Consider the following 21,200-nt stretch of genomic DNA (forward strand, 5'->3'; position numbering starts at 1 on the left):
TGCAGATAGCCCTACAGGTGAGAGTTTCCTCAACCACATAACACTGTCATGATAGGTATTAAATCATGTAGACCAGCCATATCCACGCAAACCCTGTTAAACCAACATTACTTCAAATGTAGAAGAGCAAGACTTACATTCTGTACTCATGTCTAGAAAATCCCCCTCCTGTTTGTTGGCCTGTCTCCACAGTGTATATTGTAAGAGGTATATCCCACTACCCTCTGTGATGCTGTTTGCCAAACACCGACATGAAGTCCTGCTCACAGTGAATGAAAAGGGCCAACACCCACATGATGTTCCTAGTTATAGGAGTGTGTTTCAATACAATTGGTTATAGGAATGTTAACACAGCCATTCCACATGCAATCAGCTAGTGGGGGACTGCAATTTGTTCACAGGCCATCAGCTGATCATGAGCATCACTTACAAAACACAAGCTGCTGCCTAAGCAAAGCAGGTGCACTTTTCCACATCCACCAGAAAGGGAGTGAGAGAGACAGACAGAGACAAAGTAAGAAAGGAAGGGAGAAGGAGAGTAAGAGCTAAGCATGTTTGTGGCTCACACTTACCAGTACGGGGTTTCAACCCCCTGCCTGACTATGTATTGCTATGACATTTTTATGCAGTTATTGCATATGCCACAGAGTTTACAGGTTGGAGAGCTGTCCAAAGGTATATGTGAAGGTGAGCGACATCAGCAACAGTGATAAAGGAGGGATAAGGTAGGTTAGTACATGTGCCTGTCCACAAAAGCAGGTGTCAACAATGACACAACCACACTCTCTCAGGGACTCACACAAATTTTCACAGTTGGCAGGGTCAGGATTAGAATTCCTAACTAACTAGTTTGCTACACTACAGTATTACGCAGGTATCACATGCACCACAGAAGTTATCAGGCTGATATATGGGTAAAGGGTATGTCAAGGTGACTGACATCAGAAGGCATGCTTCAGTAGGGCAATGGGAGGTGTAGTGAGTGTGAATGGCTTTCAAATCATTAATCTCCACACACACACATACACAGATTTGCCAGTACTGACATGCATGGGTTCATTGCTTCACAGGTGTGTAGTGGTTGACTGTGCCAGAAGGCTGTGCAAGGCTAGGCAAAGGGTAGGGTCTATATTAGATCACTGAATGCTTAAAAATGTGAATGGTGATTAATCAACCTTATATAAGTGAAAGTTTGCAATTTCGAACTGTCAGAACAGTGATTTTTTTCCTAGGGAAAAAATTGCTCTTCCAACAAAAAAAAAAAGTTTTAAACATTACATTAAGTGGGGGGCTTCACTCCCACAACCCCCTACTTAAATATACCAACTCAGAGACCACACTACAGTGCCAAAAATGGCAAATAACGAAGTGGCCAAGCAAATTATTTCCCAGGGAAATAATTTGCTTAAAAGCCGCTTCGATATTTTGCCATTTCAGGCTTTTGAGTTCGACTAAGATGCATTCGAAAGAATGCATCTTCAGTCTTCTAATAGGGAACCAAAGGGTATACCTTGGCCTCAGGCCACATGACAATGGTCTACAGTGTGGCTCAGGGGTGTAGTCCATGGATTGGCTCACACAGGTGGGTATTGTATTCACCATCCACTCATCTGGCTTATTATTGTAGGTGGCCAGTGCTGTGCAATGCTTGCCATGTATGTGATCTATATTCCATAACATGGACAGTGTCTGGGATGTGCACATCCCACATGCATGTTTTGTGACATGTGGAAGTGTACCTGTGGTGTCTGGGGCATGTTGTGTGGACAGACTGTAATCATCTGATGTAGCATTCCTGATCTCATGTGGTGGGAACTGGCTATGGAACTGAGGTTGATCCTGCACCTACATTGACAGCATGATACAGGTATTCACTGGTGTTTGTGGCATCTGTCCATACAGGGCATGTGTATAAGGCATGGTATTTCCTTTGTGGGTTACATTTACTGACTCTACAGTTGTTGCAGGCATCCAGTGGGGAACATAGCAAAGGACCACTGTAAGCAATTATTTGCCTATTGTAGGGATGGAACAGGGTGCCATGTCCTCTGTAGTCTACTGCAATCACACCATGGTTACTATCTGTGGGCAATATGCAGGGAACTACCAACATAATGGTTGTTGCCTAGCCAAGTGTGTTTGTGTATGAGACATGGGTGGAGAGTGTTCTTTGGGTAATACAAGGGTTGCCTATATGTCACATGTAGGGGTATGGATTGTCTACACCAGCCTCTCTGCTGTTTGACATCTATGGTCCTTGTAAGGTGGACATTGTGACATACAATAAGTCCTCCATATAAGAAATTTGCAAAACCCACCCCACAATGCATCCTATTACACAATCACAGGTACCTCCACACAGGATACTAATGACAAACACACATACACACACACACTTGACAGTTCTGAGATTCAAACTCCTACCTAGCTATGTATTGCTACTACAGTATACTGCATTTATCGCATGTGCCATGAAGCTTATAGGGCTAGTTTTCCCCAAAGGTGCATTTCAAGGTGAATGACATCAGCAGGCTTGCCAAAGTAGGGCAATGGAAAGTGTATTGACTGTGAACGGCCTCAAAAGCATCAATACCTACACAGACAAACAAACACACACAGAGTTTCACAGTTGCCATGTCTGGAATTAGAACTCCTACCTAACTAATAAATCACACTACAGCATTACGCATTTATAGCACGCGCCATGGAGCTTATAGGGCTATTCCTCCCCAAAGGACTATTTTGAGGTGAATGACATCAGCAGGCTTGCCAAAGTAGGGCAATGGAAAGTGTAGTGACTGTGAATGGCCTCAAAAGCATTGATCCCTACACACACACACACCACACACGCACACACACACACGCACACACACACACACACACACACACACACACACACACACACACACACACACACACACACACACACACACACACACACACACACACACACTCACAGTTGCCATGTGTGGGATTAGAACCCTACCTAACTAATACATCACACTACAGCATTATGCAGTTATAGCACACGCCACAGAGCTTATAGGGCTACTCCATCCCCAAAGGTGTATTTCAAGGTGAATGACATCAGCAGACTTGCCAAAGTAGGGCAATGGAATGTGTAGTGACTGTCAATGGCCTTAAAAGCATTGATCCCTACACACACACAGTCGCCATGTCTGGGATTTCAACTCCTACCTAACTAGTACATCACACTACAGTATTATGCAGTTATAGTACATTCCACGGAGCTTATAGGGCTAGCCCTTCTGAAAAGCTGTATTTCAATGTGAATGACATCAGCAGGCATGCCAAAGTGGGGCAATGGAAAGTGTATTGACTGTGAACGGCCTCGAAAGCATTGATCCCTACACACACACACACACACACACACACACACACACACACACACACACACAGAGTCTCACAGTTGCCATGTCTGGGATTAGAACTCCTACCTAACTAGTACCTCACACTATAGCATTATACAGTTATAGAATGTGCCGCAGAGCTTTTAGGGATACTCCTTCCCCAAAGGTGTATTTCAAGGTGAATGACATCAGCAGGCTTGCCAAAGTAGGGCAATGGGGAGTGCAGTGTGCGTGAATGGGCCATAAACCATTCATCTGGAAGCACACACACAACACTCAGTCACACACAGGTTTACATTTAACAGGAACGTGTATACAACTGCTAGATGAATAATGACTTGTACAATCATGTTACACAGTTATCACAAGCACCACAGACACTATAGTGCTTTGGGATACCAGAAGCAAATGTCTACAGTGATTGACATTTGCACATCATGTGGTATTGGCCAATTGGATGTGTGCTGGTTGGGACAGAACTCATGATGGGAGGCTCTTTGTCACTGTCTATCACTCTCTTCCACACATCTATGTATGTGTAAGTTTTGCCTATTATAGTGTGTTGTCCTTGGATATATGTGTGTATTCCTATCTGATGTGTGTGCAAAGCATGGCTGGTGTGCAATATGGAGTGTGTGCACAAACATCTGCGACTGACAGATATGTATAGTCCACTGTTGTTGCCAGACATGGGCTTCATTTCTTTAAGTGTGGGAGCATGCCCAGTATGACCTTTCAGTATTTTGTTGTCAGACATGGGCTTTGTTTCTCTAAGTGTGGGAGCATGCTCAGTATGACCTTCTGTATTGAATGTGTGAATCCATTCAAGGTAGGTTGTACTCCAGTGCAGGCTTTTGTGTTCTACACCTACAGCTAGCAACCTGTTTCTGCAGGATATCTGTAGATCGGTTGACAATATGGGGTCACAATGGGTAAAGGATAGTGGGATACTGTAACTAATTGTGTCTGTGCTGCTTCTGCTACATGGTTTTGGTGTTAGCAGAGATATTCAGACATATGTACTGTTTTACACTGTGATGTTTTATGTCATCAACTACTGACAGGTATAGATATTTGCTTGCAGTAATTTCCTGGGGAACACAAGATGAATGAAGCTGTGTCCAGTATTGTGGTCTGCAACCTACATATTTTTGCACAATCATGCCATTCTGGAGGGCGAGCTGCAGACACTTGCTGATGGGTCTGTGTAAATGGTTCAGTACCTTGGTACTGTAGTGGCTGAGGATCCCATGGTTGTATATCTATTGACGTAACAGTATGGCCATATCCTGCTGTGGGCATACCTCACAGCTGTGCAGATTCACACAGGTTACCCAGAGGCAGGGCTCATATTTCTGGTCATTACCCCTTCACATTGTGGTTTACGAGCAGGTTTGTAGCCACCCATTCCGTGTTTGCAGGCAGTGGTAGTATGTGCACACATCAGAGTTTCAGACTTCACACACTCCATGGCATTCATGCTTCTACCCCCCATCTGTTATTCTATCCTCTTCCAAACATTATGCAAACATTATCTAAGTATCCCTATAGTTATCACGTCATCCCAGCAGTATTTAGGGGTTGGTCCACAGTTCATGCAGTAGGACATGGTGGACATGCTACTGGGATTTGTCAACATGGACTTGCATTTGTGTTCTGTGGACTGTGTTATGTTATTTGGGAGTCCATGAGATAACATATATTTGCAGTACGGGTGAGACACAGGCCTTTGACAGAGGACTGTAGGGCATTTGGTAGTGATGCAGGCCATCTGTAGCAGGCCAGTGCATTGTGTCACTCCTACAGTCCCAGGCTGCAAGCCACTATATTCCCCTGGGGTGACAGGGTAGGTGTGCAAGGTGTTAATGTCAATAGTTTCTGTCCTTATTGATCCATTGGTGTTGATGCTGGCAGGGTGCTGCTTACAGCTATGGACACACCTGCATGGGACACCTCTTCAGCATGCTGCATTCTGTGGCTATTCCCATACAGAGGTGGGGGTCATATTGTAATCATTCCCAACAGCAGGGGTAAGACCTGTGAGGTACCTGTGGCTGATGGTGGGGTGAGCTGGGTGCATGTGTGCTGTGGAAGCTACTTCCAGCTGACTCACAGATATATGTGGAGCATTCCACTTATGCTGGGCTTCTGCGGGGACATCAGCAGTTTCTCAGTACTTCATACCTGTGCCTTTTGTGGTCTGCCAGTGTTTGGCCAGACAACATCAGTATTCCATATTAGACAGCCAACTAATGTGCTGCTAACCTGCATGTAAATTCCAAAGGTGTGTCCATTTGACAGTAACATTTTATACAATCTCTGTCTAGGGTACTTCCACGTGTGTACTGTTTGTATGTCTGGGCCCACATTCATGACATCTCCATCTTTCAGATGGTGACAGATATTTCATCTGAACAATTACTATGGATTACTGTTGGATTGTATCTTGCTAGGATGCATTGTGTTTGGCACTGCAGTTGTGAGAACCTGGCCCTGTTATCAACAGTACTGGCCATTGGCCACCAGGACACAACCCTCCATGCCTACATGTTGACCACTTTCACACAATATACAACACACAACAACCTAACACACAGATCTCTGCATATTCTACACATGCTACAATCTATCCTACTACTTTGGCCAGCTCAGGTAATCTGTGCTCCACTGTTATTATACCTACACATACATGTTACTACATTTCTACATAGGATTGTGTGTGTGTGTGTGGGGGGGGCACACCTGACAACTGTAAACATTTTGCTATGACTGTACTGGTATTTCAAGTACTCCATTTCATTCTGTATTCTGACCTATCATGCAGACTAGAGGCATTCCCCATTCTGGTAATATAGACAAGCTCACCAGCCTGAACATAAACCCCTACGTCACAAGATGGGTTGCCAACTGGCTCACGGACAGAACCCACATGGTGAGAGTTGCAGGAGCTAGGTCCGACTCTAAATCAGTTACAAGTGGAGTTTCCCATGGCTCAGTCCTAGGACATCTCCTGTTCGGCATATACTTCTCAGAGAAACAGGCAAGCACAGGAGAACTATGGCTGACCAAGTTCGCAGACGACTGCAAACTATGGGCTATAATTGACTCTCTGGCTGACACAGACATCCTCCAAAAGGGTCTCACTGAGATGGATACCTGGTGTCAAAATCATGGCCTCAAGCTAAATGCCAAAAAGTGCATAATCATCCCCTTTGGAAAAAACAAAGTACCCACAAACTACCACATAGGTGGTAGTCCCATAAATATGGAAGACGTAATAAGAGATCTGGGGACCCAAGTAGATAGTAATCTCAACTTTGATAATCACATTGCCAAAGTGGTTAGAAAATCCTTCTACATGGCCCACCTAATCACAAAAGGGTTCGCATCCAGATCAAAAGAGGTCATTGTATCCCTCTACTCATCACTCATCAGACCCATCATAGAATACAACTCCCCATTGGGGATGTACCTTACAAGACACCTGCAACAGCTGGAAAGACCACAGAAGTAACTCACCAAGAGGATCACTGGCCTCAAACAGATGCCCTATGCAGCTCGACTGAAGAAATTACAGCTGTACTTGGTTGCATACCGCCTGCTCAGAGGTAATCTCTGCCTGACATACAAGGCCATGTCCAAACCAGAATTGATGGACATGCTCCACCTAAAGAAAACCTTATCCCCGTGAGCCACATGCTCTAGGGATCTAAACCTCATCACAACAATAAATAGGACGTGCTGAAGGGATAGATTCCTGTCCCAGAGACTTCCCATGCTTTGTAACAAGATCCCAATCTACATCAAGCAGAGCTCCTCGCTAACACACTTCAAAAGAAATCTTGACGAGTGGATGGGAAACAGAAAGTTTACCTTGGGGATCACTTCAGTGGCTCTGCTGGGCAGAGGCACGGGGAACTAATCTAAGGGGGTGGCGAAAGCCAACACATTCTGGCTAGGCTTATAAATGCCTTCGGGCAGATAGCCTAGTACCTACCTATGAACCTATGAACCTATATCAGTGTACTACAGTTCTTAGGTTTTATTGACCTACATTTCAGTTTCAGACTTCTTACCTTTCCGAACTAACATCCCACTGCCTGACCTGTTATAGTCTGTCTGTGTAGGTCTGGAGGGGCGCTGTTCTCCATAGCCATCAATCAGAAGCCTTAGCACAGTCTTTATTTGTGTTTGTCTACACCTGTCCTGCTGGCTGCGACTGTTGTTGAGTATGTGAGCCTCACTGACATACATGTGTATGTCCTATGGACACACATGTGGCCCACCACATGTCCTGCAGTGGGTTTTGTCACCTTGTCTAGTACTGCCTACTATGTTGATGATTTCATAATGCCGATATAGGTGTCTACTATCTGCTGGCATGCCATTCAGCCACCCGATTACCTAACAAGCTCACATTCATACCATAGATACAGGTAGCAGAACATACTACTAAATTCAGCAATTGATAGTGAGAGTGACTTACCTTGTGGCTGTGCCAGTATCGAGGATGGTGCTGATGGGCTGACTCTGTTGGATGCACATAGTACACTCCCTATACATGGCTAAGCACATAGTGTCATGTTTGGCATCCCTTTTATTGTACGTACGAGTCGGAGTGAGGTGTCATTCCCTGGGTTCCTACCATGTCAGTGTATGTGCTATGCATTGTCTCTTTGCCAAAGCCTGGGCATACTGGGCATGCCTCCTTCTGCTTACTGGGGCAGGCTCAGGTTGTTCCTCCTCCGAGTCACTCTGTGCCTGTGCAGGCCTTGGCAACGGTGGGGGGGGGCTGTGTGGCCCTGCCCCATGCTGTTCCTGCTGCAGTTGTTTCCACAGGATCATATTGTGTAGCATGGCACATACAATGACAATTTGGGTACATGTAGCTGTTGAGTACTGCAAGGCTCCACAAGATATGTCCAGGCACTGGAACCGTGACTTGAGCATCCCAAACACATGCTCTATTATGATTCTGGTCTGTGCGTGTGCCTCATTATGGAGTTCTTGTTCAGGTGTGTGTGCATTTCTGATGGGTGTCATCAGCCATGGCTCCAGTGTGTAATCAGCATCCCCCACTAGGTGGCCATATGGGATGTCCCCATTGGCAAATCTCTGGTACAGCTGTATCATATGCCAGATGTGGGAGTCGTGATAGCTTCCAGGGCTGCCAGCACACACATTCATTATAATGCCCTGGGTATCGCAAAAGACCTGGCAGTTGATGGAGGGGAAGCCCTTGCAGTTTATGGAGACTCTACCCCGCTCAACGGGTGGTGCTTTGATGTGTATGTGCATGCAGTATATAGCACCCACTACCTCAGTGCATTCTGCTATTTGGTGGAAGAGACGCATATTGCTGGTCAATGACTCATGGGTGTTGAGGAAATATATGTGCTCACCGGCATGTGCTGACATGGCATCCAGGAACTGGTTGAGTATCTTGGATGCTGAAGCCAGTGAGATCCCCATGATATCTGCCATTGGCTTTTGGAAGGTACCTGTGGCTAGTATTCTTAAGCCTACACATACCTTGGTATCCACTGGGATGGGTTCCCCTCTGTTGGTTCTGTGTGTGAGGTGTGGCCAGCACAGCTCAACAATTTGCTGTAGGAGGTCCCTGTCCACCATATAGTGCTCCATTATCTCCAGCTCATGTAGCCCCTGGTAGGTTACCCTGGGTCTGTACACTGTTCTCCTTCTTCTCACTGTGGGTTGGTTGTCAGCATTCTCATCCTCACCATCCTCAGCCTCTTCCACTTGTTGATTTATGAGAGTGAATGCAGCCCCTATAATTTTGTTGCTTTTGGTAAGTAAAATTTCCCCATTTGTGTACACTGGTAGTGTAGAGTTTGTGGGAAAAGCAGAGGGAAAGGTGTTTGCATAGTTTATAGTAGTGTGCTGGGCTGGGCTGCTGTTTGTGTAATTTGCTGTTTCTGATACATTTCACCTGCCAGCTATGCTAGTTCTCCTTGATTACCTTCCTACTGCTGTTTTCCCTGCCTATTGCCTTCCTGTTTAAGCCCCGAGGCACACCACAAAAAATTCAGTGCTCAGATGTGAACGGAACAGCTATGTCCTGGTTTAATTTTTTTTTTGTTTAAAACCCAGTGCACGGCACGCACACCTGTTTAGACAATGTAAAAACTGCTAGGCAGCTTCAGGCACACCCCCTTCCTTAGCTCTGCTAAGCTAAGGGCAAACCCGAGCCACAGAGCTCCAATAAGCTTACAGTATGCCTAACACACCCCTCTATGATGTCAACTAACTCTTAGGCTTGCATCATGGTTTTCCTGCACCTACATGGTTGAGTGCAGGCTAGCCATGAGGGGAATCTGTGATTCAGTATCATTCCCCTCATTTGCATAGAATTGCCTGCTAATACCTACTTACAAGTCTGACACTGAACCTTCCCCCTTAGCAACCACTATTCACTGGCCTTGTTGTATTCTGCCTGCCATTGTCTATAATGGCAAAATTGTGAATTTGCATAAAAAACTTTTTTCAAGGTTTTAGTTTTATTTTCGGGTTGATCTCGTTTGCGCGCCACTGCCTTACACTTAAACGTCCAAAATCAGCCAAAAAAAAATTAAAGTTATTATTTGTTATTTTGAAACTGTTTTCCATGTCATTGGCTATATATTTGGCCATTGGCATGCCTTCCACATTATATACACCCTTTATTTGGAGCTGTCATGAGTCCGTTTTGTAGTTTGCAGAAATGCACTCATTTAGTAACCAAGTACATTTCTGCAGGTTACACTAATCCTGCACAGATGGCTGCCAGCTTCCTGGATCACTAATTCACCTCATTTGCATGGTTTTCACCTGCAAATGGGGTAATTAGCATACAGGAGCTGTGTCCGTGCAGGAATAGTGCAGGAGCACTAGTGCACATCCTGTGAGCTTGTTCCTGGATCTCTCTGCAGCCATATTGCCTCCAGCAGCGCTTGCACTATTCCTGCATGCCATGCAGCGCTTGCTGATGGTGTGCCCTTTCATTTAACAGTCGCTGTTGTGGAATCCCAGTCTAATTGCTTATTTGTGCCTTCATAATGTTAATACATTCTGTCCCTTCTACTTTTTCTGATACAGCAGAAAATCTCAGATTTTCCCTATGTACTATGTCTTCAAATTCTACTAGTTCTTCAAACATCTCTTCTTGAGCAGTCTTACACTCAGCCACCATTTCTTCATTTCAGCTTCTGATTGTTGCAGTTTTATCAGCTCATTTGGGTATCTGTTTAAAGTTTCTCCCATTTTTTCCAGTCTCTTGTTATTTGAGTTGAAATACTCCTTCAGTGTTTCATTTATTTGAATAAACTCTGAGCACATTTGATTTACTTTTCCCTCTAAAACCAATGAAAATAGTCAACCAGACTTTAAACTGAAAAATAAAATAAAATACTTTTCGCAACCAATCGGATAAACCAGAATCCCGTTTATTGTACAAAGACAAGGTGCTAAAACAACTAAGCTCTTTCACCTGTAAAACATATAGGCTTCTTCAGAGTTGCCTTAGAATAATTACACAGTGTTTAAATACAATCAATTAAAATGACCCCAACCAATCACAACAAGGATATAGTCATGGTTAAAGCTGAATTCATACATATTACTGTCAAATTAAAATCCTCACTCTTAATAAGTATTACTTAAAATACCTTCACTTGTATCCTTAAAATTCTATTTTCTACTAGTCTTCTAAGGAATCAATTCTTGTCTTAACTTTAAAAATGGTTTTAAAGAAATAAAATCATTCATACCAGGAGCTACAGTAGAATTTAAACGCAACTGCCAGTTTGATTCTTTTGCTTCAAGAAGAGTTTTGCCATCCCCTCCTCTTTCATTGTAGACCACCTTGTCGATTATGAAAAAAATAGATTTCTTGAAATTAAAACACTTGGTAGTGTGTAGATACAGATCATTGTGAATGTCCCTATTTTTGATGGCCTTCACATGCTCTTGTATCTTCTCCTTTAATCTTTGAGTGGTTTTACCTATATAAAACCTGGAGCAGGAGAGACAGGTGGCAACATATACAACCATAGAGGAGTTGCAATTGCATCTCCCTGGACATTTTAATGTGTAGCTAATGTTTGTCACAGATACATAGGGCCCGTTGTTAATATGTTGCCACCTGTCTCTTTTAATTTGACAGTAATATGTATGGATTCAGCTTTAACCATGACTATAGCCTTGTTGTGATTGGCTGGGGTCATTTTAATTGATTGTATTTAAACACTGTGTAATTATTCTAAGACAACTCTGAAGAAGCCTATATGTTTTACAGGCGAAAGCACTTAGTTGTTTTAGCACCTTGTCTTTGTGCAATAAACGGGATTCTGGTTTATCCGATTGGTTGCAAAAAGTATTTTATTTTACTTTTCCCTCTAGTTTATTGGAAGCCAGGTCTTGCACGAAAGCTGGAACTTGAACTGCTTTTTGCTGAACAGCTGCAGGATTCTTCCTAGTCATTGTTTTCTTTTCACCTTTTCTAGTCTATTTGCTTTCAGGCTCTCTTAGTTTCTTCTTTGCAGTCATCCAGGCAGTGTACATACTAGCCAGTAACTTTATTTTACTCAAGCTTACATATCACTGGCTATTGTCTCTCAGTTTCTGTTTTCACACTGGGACAGCGGACACCTTGGAAGTCCAACAACAATTTTTGTCTTTGTTGAACAATGAGACATATATCTTTCAAGATAAAAATAACAAAACACTGCTCCAAAAATGTCCACACCTTCTTTTATTGTAAAAAACTAGGCACTTTCATTCTTGAAGTTAACAAAAATTTCCTCAGAATTAAAATAAATTACATCACTTTCTGCTGTTTAAATACAAAATTTGGCATCAAAAACAAAAAACAAATTTAACTAGCACACTTAGACTATCCATACAAAAAATAGTAGAAATGCATTATACAAACATTCTAGGGTCTGTACTGACATTAGAAATGTTTCTTTTTGTGTGCTGGAAAAGGTTCCCCCTCCTAAGGGAGAAGGGAGAATGGGGGCTTTCCTAGGAGGAAAGGGAACTTTATTGAGAGATTATTATTACTGCCCAGGTATTAATTATGTTATTTCCATAGGATGTGTTTTGAAAAAGAAATCCTTTTCTTTATGAAATGTTTTTACTAACTATGTTGCTTATTGGTTTTATTACAGTTAGTATTAAATTATTGAAATAAGTTGTTTTTAAAGATACATTTCTCTTTAAATTTAGTTCTTGTTTTTGGAGCCAAAATTTGTATTTAAACAGCAGGAAGTGATGTCATTTCCTTTAACTCTGAGGAAGTTCTGTGAACTTAAATAACGAAAGTGCTTAGTTTTTTACAATAAAAGAAGTTGTGGACATTTAGGAATGGTGTTTTATTTTTACATTTTGTTAGTATGCCTGTCGCGTTTTTGGATTATTTTGTGAATTCATTCAAGATATAAATGGCCCAATAATAACTGTAATAGGTATCATTCTTTAACATAGGTTCATAGGTTCATAGCTAGGTACTAGGCTATCGGCCCAAGGGCCTAAGTAAGCCTAGCCAACAAGGTTCCCTGGCTTACACCACCCTAGAAAGTTATTTTCCTGTGTCCCTGTCGAGCAGAGCCACAGAAGTGATCCCCGGGGTGTCTTTCCTATTTCCCATCCACTCAAGATTTTTCTTGAAGAGTGCTAATGAGGAACTTTGCTTAACATAGATGGGTAGCTTGTTCTAAAGTATGGGATGTCTCTGGGACAGGAATCTATCCTTCCTGCATGTCCTGTTTATTGTGGTGACAAGGTTTAGGTTCCTAGAGCTTGTAGCTTGGACAGATTGGGATTTCTTTAGGTGTAGCATGTCCGACAGCTCTGGGTTTGACATAGCTTTATATGTTCGGCAGAGATCACCTCGGAGTAGGCGATATGCCATGGAGTAAAGCTGGAGGTTTTTGAGATGGTCAGTGTAGGACAGCTGTTTGAGGCCAGTAATCCTCTTTATGAGGTACTTCTGTGGCCTTTCCAGCTGCTGCAGATGTCTTGTGAGGTACATTCCAAAAGGGGCATTGTGCTCTATAATGGGTCTAATGAGTGTCGAGTAGAGGGGAAAAATTACCTCTTTTTTCCTAGATGAGAACCCTTTTGTGATGAGGTGTGCTATGTAGAAGTATTTCCTGACTACTGTGGTGATGTGATTATCAAGAGAAAGACTACTGTCCACCTGGGTCCCAAGGTCTCTTATCACACATTTGGCACTAAGTATACTGCCGCCTATGTGGTAGTTCATGGGTACAGAGTTTTTGCCAAAGGGGATGACAATGCACTTTTTGGCATTGAGCTTGAGGCCATGGCTCTGACACCAGGCATCTGTCTCAGTGATGCCCTTCTGTAGGATGTCCACATCATTTGGGAACTCGACTATGGCTTCTAGTTTCCAGTCATCTACGAACGTCATTAGCCAAAGGCCTTCTGTGTTAGCATGTACTTCAGAGAAGTAGATACCAAACAGGAGAGGTCCTAGGACTGAACCCTGTTTTACTCCACTTGTCACTGGTTTGAAGTCAGATTTGGAGTCTGCAACTTTTAAAGTGTGGGTTCTGTCAGTGAGCCAGTTGGCAACCCATCTTGTGGCATAGGGATTTATACCTAGTTTAGTGAGTTTAGCTATAATTCCAGAATGGGTGATGGTGTCAAAAGCCTTGGCAAGGTCAAGATAGGCTGTGTGAAACACCTTACCCTCATCTACAGCTTTGGTGAGTGCCTCAAAGAAGTCAATCAGGTTCAGGAGGCATGCACTGCCTTTCACAAACCCGAACTGGGTGGGGTCCAGAGTTTGGAGGTTACCAATGTCTTTGCTTATGAATTCCATGATGATACGTTCCATGGCCTTACAGACCAGGCTCGTCAGGCTAATAGGGCAATAGTTCCCGGGATCAGTGGTGGCTCCCCCTTTGTGAAGTGGGATAACTGTTGCTGTGCGTCATTCAGTGGGCACAAAGCCTGATGTGAGGCTATGATTGAACATGGTGCTTAGGTGGGGAGCCAGTTCATTCTGAAGTTCATGTAAAATGCAGCCTGGGATGTTGTCCAGTCCCATGGATGCTGTGTTTTTGGCTTTAGAGAGTGCAGCTTTTACCTGCATAGTTGTGATTACAGGAACTCTGCATTTTTCCTGTATAGATATGGGCACGTTAGGGAGTGAGAGGGGGTAAAGTTAACACTGACCCTATCTGCCAGGATGTTGGTGATATCAGTTGGTTTTGTAATTTTTGTGCCGTTGTGCTGTAACCCAGAGCGGATCTGGGTGTTGCCATTAAGATTCTTGACATAGCTATAGAATGCTTTGTGATTGTCCTTAGAATCAGTGGTGATTTTGTTTTCACAGCTAGCTTTGGAGGATCTTATAAGGGATCTTAGATTCTTACTGAGGCTGACCAGGGAGTTCCTCCACTCATGGGATTTTACTCTCTTGTGCAACAGTTTCTTCCTTCTGTTGTAGAGTTTGTTTATGGCAGGGGACCACCAGATTAGCTTCCTTTTTTGGAGGATAGCGTCTTGGTTCTGTTTGGGATAGCACAATCCATGCACTCTTGTAAGTGCTTATAGAGTGAATTTGTGTAGGATTCAGCAGTTGTAATTGTATTGTCCACCTGCATGGGTGTCATGAAGTTCGCCACTTATGTCTTAAGAAGCATGAAGTTGGCTTTGGAGAAATTTTTTTACCATGGTTTCCTTAATGGTGGGAGGGGGCGGGATGTGGATATCTAGGGTGATTAGCTTATGGTTGGATCTGGCCAATGAGGAGTTAAATTCAGGTGTGGAACACCGGTCACTCATGTTGGTAATGACTAGGTCTAGGATATTGTTGCCCCTGGTAGGGGTGTAGATAAGTTGATCCAGGGCATTGGAATTTATGAATTCCAGAAACAGCTGAGTGAAAGAGTTGGTACATCAGTAATTTTCCCAGTTAATGGTGGGGTAGTTGAAATCACCCATTATTAGGGTGTTTGATTGAACCCTAATATTTTCCAGTATATCAAGAAAAGAGGAGTACGAATCCTGGGGCTTGGTGGGGGATCTGTAGCAAGCTACAATTTGGATTGCAGTTTTGCCCAGAGTTAGTTGCACTTGGATAACCTCAGATGCATTATGCTGAGCAACTAGCCTGGAGGTGTGGATATCCTTAATGAATATGGACACACCTCCGCCTTTGGTGTTCCGGTCCAGGTTAGATGGCCGAAAAGTGTGGTATAAGTTATAGCCTGGTAATGCAGGGGTGCACTCTGAAGCCTTGAACCAGGTCTCAGTCACTGCACAGATATCAGTGTTCGCCATTTTAAGGAGTGCCTCGAGGGAGTGCATTTTGAGATTTAGACTTCTAGCATTGAGTAGCATTACCCTCAGTTTTTGCTTACCTGTTCCTATTATGGTAGTGAATTTGTCATTTGAACCTTGCCTAAAAAAGGCACTATAGGGGCGGCAAGAGCCTTAGCCAGTATCCAGAAACCCAAGGGTGACAGGTGCAGGCCATCTCTGGCAAAGCATTGTGGTCTGTCGACCATGTCATCCCAGTCAGACAGATACTGGATCCCCGTAGAATGATACCAGAAGCTTAGCCAACTGTTGAAGTCAATCATTTTGTCCTTGTACTGTGGTATCATTCTGGGCGATGGCAGGATACTACTCAGGGCTAGGGTCATACCTGCCTGGGCTACAAGATTGGAAAGCTCTTCCATGCCTTTTTTCATGTAGTCCAGGGAGGTATGTCTCAGGTTGTTCACACCAACATGGACAATGACAGAGTCATATTTGTACTTGTTGTGGAGTGACCTGAGTGCATGTGTTATGTGGTGGATCCTGGCACCCGACAGGCAGCTGACAGTAACCTTCTCCTTGTTTAGCCTGGTGAGTGGGACATCAGTGTGCCTGACTATAGAGTCACCTATGACTAGTGTGTTGGGTATGTTGTTTTGCCTTATGGGCTGTGGTTGAGTGGCACACTGAGTCTGTGGGCTATGTGTCATTTGGGTTGTGTTGGGGGTGGAGGTTGCTTGCGTTTCTGCTTTGAAGGTCTCTGTTGCTTGAGCAGATTATTACTGAGCACCTCAGTGAATGTTTTTGTGTTTCTATGTGTGGATTTTGCTGGTGTAGGTTTAGTGGGACTATGTGATGAGTGGGGTGTGGTTTACCTTCTCCTCTCGACTGTCAAGTTCAGTCTTGGTTGGATAGAGCTTTACCTCCAGTTTGACTAGATAAGTGCATCTCTCACAGGTTGTAGTGTTGGGTGGTAGGAGGCGAGGGTTGTCTGTGTACATGAGGCAATTGTTACATTTCCCCAAGATGCCCAGATCCATCAGACAGACAGGAGAGAACACTGGGAGCTGACCCTTGGACATGCCTAAATAAAAAAGTATTTTCCTCTAGACAAGTGACAAGACATTGTCTGCTTCTGAAACACATACAAAAATTGTAGTCTTACTGATGCATGAATCAGGGAGCCAGAAATTACACTAAGTCACGTTGTTTTCTGGAGTGTGTCCTAAATCTGTACAGGTAAACACCAACAGGAGAGTTTCCAAAGTCTGAACAGGTTGTGTTGTTGCTGCTTTTCTGGAGTCAGGTACTAGGAAACACTTTGTCTGTCTTACATTCCTGCAAAGAATAAAGCATATAAGCTTCAGTTGCAGGACTACAGTGTTTCTTTGTGAAACATAGTTGAAATACATTACCATGGCCATTATGTTTTGCTCACACTCAGACACCTGAGGTGTATAAAATCAACAACTTGGATATAACTGCTGGATACGGAGGCCATCTGTAGACGGAAATGGATGACCCTGTCATCATGTGCTGAAATTAAATGAAAACTCTGTCCTCCCTACAATATGGTTCTAGTATTGTGTAGGTACCAGAAACCAGCTTGTACTTTTTTAAAACTTTCATTTCCTTGCCTTGGGAATTAAAGGAAGGAAAAGCCCACTTTTTTTAAAGCTGAACCTCTCACATACTTTGCAGAGGAATCTATCTCCACTTGCATGACATACCATAGAGACAGATAAATCTGCAGTTTACCTTGTCAGGTATGGCTGTCAGTCTTAGATGGGCAATTAATCCTGTTAATGTTAGGATTACAGCACCTGCTACGAAAGACAGAAAGCTGTGGAACTGTTTTCCACTGTTTTATTGCAGAAAGGAGGAGGATTTAACACTCCCCTTTCTTAGCAAAACAAAGCAATTAGATCAGTCAGGGGTTTAAAGGCAGATATCACCTCTTCTGACAAATTTAAGTAAGCAGCATCAGAGTATTGAAATGCTAAACTATAAATGCTGGTTATTTATAACAGTTTATATGTTAAGATAACTTAAACGTAGTATCAAAGATTTCTGTGACATTTAGAGAAAAGTAAAAAAATATTTTTTCTTGTAAAGTATCAACACATTTACCATTTTCTAGCCCCCCCCCCCCCCACACACACACACAGGACAGAATTGCAGAAAGAGAGACAGGTGGCAACCCTATCAACTAGGTGCAATGATACTGTGTATAAAAAGGTATTTTATGAGTTTTTGCAGCATACTTCCAAAGGGTGGTGCATATCTGGTACACAGATCCATGGTAAGAGACTCCCACAAACTATGAGTCAGTCCTTATAGCGGTAGAGTGCATGAGCATTTTCCAGTCCACAAAGAAAATGTGACCATTGATGGCAACCATAATATACACTGAATATACTTCAACATACTTTTGCTATGTGCCCTTGCACTAAAAACATTAATAAAAGGAAATCAGAAGTACTTTGTGTTTAAATGCACGTCTGACTGTCTGTAGTTTGTGTGTGTCAGTATATATATATATATATATATATATATATATATATATATATATATATACACATATATATATATATATATATATATATATATATATATATATATACATATATACATGTGTATATGTGTGTGTATATATATATATATATATATATATATATATGTATGTATGTACAAAAATATATGTGCATGTATGTGTGTGTGGGGGGGTAATATATGTGTTTGTATGTGTGTGTTGGGGTAATGAAGAAATAGATTGTATAGCTGTGTATGTGTGTACTTCATTTCCTTTAAATAAAAATAAATCAAAATTGTACAGATAAACGCTCATGTGTGTGTGTGTGTGTGTGTGTGTGTGTGTGTGTGTGTGTGTGTGTGTGTGTGTGTGTGTGTGCATGTGTAAAATGTATGTATGTAGCATGTATAATACTAAATGTGGGCTGCAGTACATATTTTTTTTAGTTCTAAGGTAGAGTTTTCCTTTAAACAGTCGTTAGTCTAGCTTTGCAGTACTAGTGTCAGAATAAATTACTCTGGCCATTATTTATATCACAGTTAGAGATCTGACGTGAACACAGTCCACAAAGTGGATATATGGGGGACGACTGTGGATGAAAATGATTGATCTGCTGTTATTTGGTCAAGTTACACAGACAGTAATTTTGCATTGCAGGATTATTGTGCATTGTATAAAGCAAGTTGGAATACTTTACTCTGGTCATTTTTAAATCATATGCGGACATCTGAGGTCTACAAAGGGGGTCTATATTAGATCACCGAACTCTTAAATAAGCGGTGATTAATTGACCCTATGTAAGCAAAAGCTTACAATGTCGAAGTGTCAGAACAGCGATTTTTTTCCAAGGGAAAAAAAATCGCTGTTCCAACAAAAAAAAAAAAAAAAAAACAATTTCAAACATTACATTAAGTGGGGGGCTGCACCCCCCACACCCCCTACTTAAATATACCAACTCCGAGACTGCACTACAGTGCCGAAAATGGCAAAGTACTGAAGCGGCCAAGCAAATTCTTTCCCAGGGAAAGAATTTGCTTAACAGCCGCTTCGATATTTTGCGTTTTCAGCCTTTTAAGTTCGACCAAGACGCATTTAAAAGAATGCGTCTTCGGTCTTCTAATATAGACCCTACAAAGGCCGGCCTTATTGATATGCAAACTAAACAACTGCCTAGGGGGGCAAAGTTGTAGTTTTGTAGGGATGTTGATTCCCTGTTTGTTTTTTTATTTAATCCTACAGCCATATTCCTTTGCTTGAAAAAATAAATAAATAAAGTGCCTGTACTAAAATAAAATGTGCTCACAACATAGTGGGTACTGTAGGATAGCAGTGCTCCAGTTAATGTGATATGACTTTAAATGGTATGAAGTCACAGGCATAGAGACATGACCTCAGAATGTTCAAATGTAGGCAATTAAGTGTGAAGGCACCTGAAGGGAGTATTCTTTTTAATTCTGTTACTGTTATTTTGGAAAATGGATATCTGGGAAGAGATTGAGGATTGGTGCATCAGCAGATGAGGTGAGTAATGATGGTAGTGATTAACCAGATACTTATGTTCTAGATTTGTGTGGAGCCTTGGAAGACAGTTGATATCTGAGACAGAACAGCATGGTGAGAAAAGTGTTAATTCTGTTTTTGCAGTAAAACTGGCAGTGATCAACCAGATATTTTTGATAACATTTCTATGGTTTTGGTAATTTGTGTGGATTAATTTTACTGGATTACTTTTAGATGTGGCATCTTGTTTGTGAGGTTTCTGGTGGAGATAAAACAATTCTCCATAGCCATCACACATTGTGGCTATAACTGCTGGGTGGGGTTTGGGTTGGCTGGATGGAAGTAATTGATCTTGTCTTTTGCTCAGTTTAAACATTTACATCTGTGAGAAGTAAGATGCACTACTTAACTGGACATCTGGTATATGCAGACAGCATAATTGCTGTGGCTGATTTCTGTGGAGGAAAATGACTATATATTTGTTTATTTTGGCTTTGCAGGACTAATGTGATAATCTGAAACAACCTGCATTATTTTAATGTGTGACAATTGTTTGTTTGGAATAATGGAGAACTGCATCACATTGGCATCCTCTGAATTGTACTTAGAAGTGGTTACAACTGCATGGTGGGGGTTGTCTGGATGAAAGTAACTGACCCTGTTGTCACATGCTCAGTTTAACAGTCATCTCTCCCAGAGAAAAAAGAGGATGGGGGATAAATGCATCATAGAATACCCAGACTTTCATAACTTCTGGGGTCTGGTGGCCCCCAAGCACCAAGGCTGTATAAGTGGATTTTGACATGGGCTTTGTAATCACCTCTGCCTTGAATACCACCTAGTCTAAAACTAGCTCTACTTGTAGGTGCACAGAGAAGATCCCAGTACTTGTGTGGGGGACTTGGGGAGATCAAAAAAGCACAAAAGTCCACAAACTGTAGGAAAACAAAGTCAGCACTCCTGGAACAACACACTTCAGCAGCACAAGTAAATCCTTGTAGTTAATGACCACAAAACACTTTGGGAGCAGTAAAACACTTTTTATTAAACAAAAATAACATAAATAACAAAATAACAAAGAGATAAGCGTTATACTTAATTAATGGTCTTTCAGAATGTACTTGAGTGTTTTTCTGGATTTGCTCTTATCTGATGAAGTTGAGAAGGTTCTTGACGAAAGCGCTTATCTCTTTGTTATTTTTGGTTTAATAAAAAGTGTTTTTAACGCTCCCAAAGTGTTTTTTTGGCCATTTACTACAAGGATTTACTTGAGTTGCTGAAGTATGTGGCTCCAGGAGTGCTGACTTTGTTTTCCTAGTGCTTGGGGAGATGCCAATACTTCTTTGACATTCCACTCAAACCTCAGAAGTTACTATATCTTGTGCTAAGCTGAAGATAGTGTGGTCATTTTCTTTAATTTTCTTCACAAACTTCAAAGGGATGCATGGAGAGTCACTGTAGTTTGTATTGGAGCACTGTACTGTCCCTAGAAGTAGCAAGTTGGA

This window comes from Protopterus annectens, chromosome 2.part2 (assembly GCF_019279795.1).
Source record: "Protopterus annectens isolate FY-2018-M chromosome 2.part2, PAN1.0, whole genome shotgun sequence".
Classification (NCBI taxonomy): Eukaryota; Metazoa; Chordata; order Ceratodontiformes; family Protopteridae; genus Protopterus; species Protopterus annectens.